The sequence below is a fragment of the Cylas formicarius genome, unplaced genomic scaffold (assembly GCF_029955315.1).
Source record: "Cylas formicarius isolate icCylForm1 unplaced genomic scaffold, icCylForm1.1 PGA_scaffold_10__41_contigs__length_53128322, whole genome shotgun sequence".
Classification (NCBI taxonomy): domain Eukaryota; kingdom Metazoa; phylum Arthropoda; class Insecta; order Coleoptera; family Brentidae; genus Cylas; species Cylas formicarius.
Window position 1 is genome coordinate 404,453 of NW_026844214.1, and position 3,569 is coordinate 408,021.

Consider the following 3,569-nt stretch of genomic DNA (forward strand, 5'->3'; position numbering starts at 1 on the left):
AATTAAAAATAGGTGCATTTTTAACATCAATTTGTAAATGGCAATGTCTACGGGACTTAACGAATTCAGTTACGTAATTAAAGTTGGTATTAGACTGTTACTGTAAATATCTAACCAAAACCAACGCATACAGCCAAGACTGACCAAAGAATTATACTACAGCTGTGCAGCGAATCTAAACAGGGACTTTTTGCACCCTATGAAGTTCTTTCCTTATGAATTGTGGGTTTCTATAGTGATTTAAACGAAAAAATTATGTTTGTAGATGGACTGGCGTGGATAATAATTACAAACCTTTAAGGAATATTTTATGTTAAACCAAATTATCCCACGTTTCATAGCTTTTCATTTACGGCTAACAATTTATCCACGAAAACAGCAATTTTCAGGGCCTTTTGGATATTTTTGGTCATTAATTAATGCTCTGATTTTTTTCACTCAGCCCAAAATGACGACAACAAATTTTTCGAAAATTTTTCAAAAATATTTGCCGATGACCAAATGCACCTAACTTTTACAATTTAAATACGGGGGTGGACTTCTACCGCGTTGCCAAATTTGAAGTCAATAGCTGCAAATTTCGGGCACTTGTAGCATTTTTCAGCCTAACACGATATACATCAAACACCCTGTACAACATGCGAACACTTTAAATATAAAAGTTATAACTCTGGCTATGGGCTAAACTGCTATGTAGAAGAAACCACCGACTGAGTAATAGTGTATAACTTACAATTTTCCTTTGAAATGTAACTAAATTTTCAGCTTTTTGGAAATACCGGCATACCCTGTATATTTTCAAAAAATGTGCCAAGAATAAAAGTTTAGGGGCGCCTGTATATTTTCAAAAAATGTGCCAAGAATAAAAGTTTAGGGGCGTCAATATTCTGCGTCCTTTCGTTAGAAATTTTTTTCGATCCGATGAACGATATTCGAGAAATGGTAACTTTTAGGTTTTTGAAAAAAAAAATTGTTTTCGAAGTTAAAAAAATATTCAATAGGTTCCGTCACGGGCCTAGACGCTATACTTTTGCCAAATTTCAAATCGATAGGTTCAAATTTCGGACACTTATCGTGTTTCATAGCAAAGTTTAAAAAACAGTCGAAAATCGAAAAACAAAGATGGACGCCAAGGTCCGATCGCGGCCATTTTTACGTATATTGTGCGGATCGTGGACGGTAAAAAAGAAGCCAAATTTCAAGCCTCTATCCTAATCCGTTCGAAAGTTATGGCCCTAAATGGGTTCGGTCTACAGAGAACGGAGAAGAAATAAAAATATTTTTTGTACCGTATACCAATGGCGGTCTCGTAGGACCAACCGTTAAAGGATATAAAGTATAATTGGACAACTCGTTTGACTGCGAAAGCAAATTTTCTGAGCGAGGTAAAATATTTTGTCATAACTGGTCCTTTACGGTTAGCAGTTGACGTTTCAAGTTCGCTTTCGACGTGTTATTGCCGGTATAGAAATCGAGATCGACTTATGTTTCGTGTGTTATAATCGTATTCATCAAACGAGAAATTTGTACAAGTTGGAAAGTTAAACATCGAGACAAGTTTCGTGATTTAATTAAACTGGAATACCTACTTTTTTAAACTATCAACGCGTATTCTTCGAGTCACAAAAATATCGGACCGAGTGAATGGTCGAGCTAAATCCGTTACTCGTAAAACCGGGACTCGACTAAAAAAACGACGCCCATGCTGTTATTCTACAGGGCGTCCAGAAAAAATAAACTTGCATATTGAAAAATTAATGAGCATTGGTAAGCACTCCTTAAAATACAGTTCAGGACACGAATTTTGCCAATTTATCTGTCAAAACAGTCAAAATAAATAAGAACAAAAAGTTCAGATTTTTACGACATTTCGTGAAAATCTTATTTATTTTGATAAATTTTCATCAAGTAAAAGCCACCTCAGTTCAATTTTTGTCAAAACAGTCTATAAGATAAAGACTTAAAACATGTTTCCGGGTATTTAAATAAAAAAAAAATGTTCATATTAAGTGACAAGGCTCAACCATTTACTTATTATTAGCAAAAATAAAAAAAAATACAATTTATTAATCTCTTATTGTAAATATCTGTTTTCGTGTCAAAAATCAAAAGTACCTTGCTTTAAAATTAAGAATCGCGCTATTGGACAATTTTGCAAAAAAAGACCTTTCATTTTAAGTAAAATACAGAAATTTTGGTTACAATTTGCTAATAAGATACTGTATTGTACGTGATTTAAATTATAATATTATTAAAAAAATATAACTGGTGATATGGCGATACATTTTGATCAAGGTAAAAAATACGGTGCACAAAACAAAATTTGCAACTTGCTAAGACATATCTTAATAATAGTGAATCAATAGAAATGTAATAAACATTCAACACAATCAACAAGTTCTGATAACAATTTACCAATGTCTACACATCAAAACTTTGTTTTTTTGTTTAGCTAATGTCTAATTTTACTACATCTACGTATTAGGTTTACGTTATCATTTTTTTAAACTATTGTCCTACCTATTTATTACACTCTTTCTATTTTTTTACGTTTGCCAGCCATAAATATCAATTAACTAATTAACACATCATTGATTAGTAATATTTATCAACCGAAACCAGGATTAAAGGAGGAACGAAAAAATCTATAGAGAAAACATTTTGGTCCATTTTTATAAAGATTAAACTTAAACAATGGCGATTCTACAAAGCCTGCATTATTTTTTAAAATTCGCAATTTTTTCTAAGTTGCTATAAGATTGAATTTCAACTTTCAGTGTGATTGTAATTAATTTCAATTTAAGTTCGAAATCATCGGCAGGTTAGTTGCAATTTTCATAAAATTTGACGCCCTGCATGTAATTGGTGAGTTGAGGTGGCTTTAACTTGATGAAAATCCATTTAACAGAATTAAATTAGAACAAAAAATGTTCAGATTTTCACCTTATTAATTTATTTATGACAGTTGTTTCGACAAAATCGTGCCTTTATCAAATACAAAATATATTCATCAATATACATCTATATACGAGGTGTGTTCAAAAACTGAGGTGAGTTTTAAGTTTTATCGACAAGTATTTATTGATTCATCACAAACATATGTTAGGGACATGTGTACCAACATAACACACAAAAATATCGAAGATCGAATGTACGTAGCCCTCCCAATTACAAAAGTCGCTTTACTTTTTGACCACACCTCGTATATAAACAAGTAGTAATATAATCTTAATTACCGGAGACGCATTTAAATCCAATTGGTCATTAAGCGATAGATTCCAGTATCTTATTTTTTTTGTTTGACGATAATCTTGAAATTTTAAGTGAAGAATATAAAAGCAAACAACCAATTTTTTTGGGACCTATGTAGATTAACAAAATTTTTGTATTTGGTAAAGGCACGGTGTGGTCTAAACAACAATTTAATGGTATAATTACTTAAATTAAATTTATAAAAAATCAATTACAAACTAGAAAGAAATAAAATATATTTTGCTATTCCATCTTATTTAAACGGGAAATATGAAGAGACGAGCACCCTGGCCTTAATTCGATAGGGTGTCGTCCCC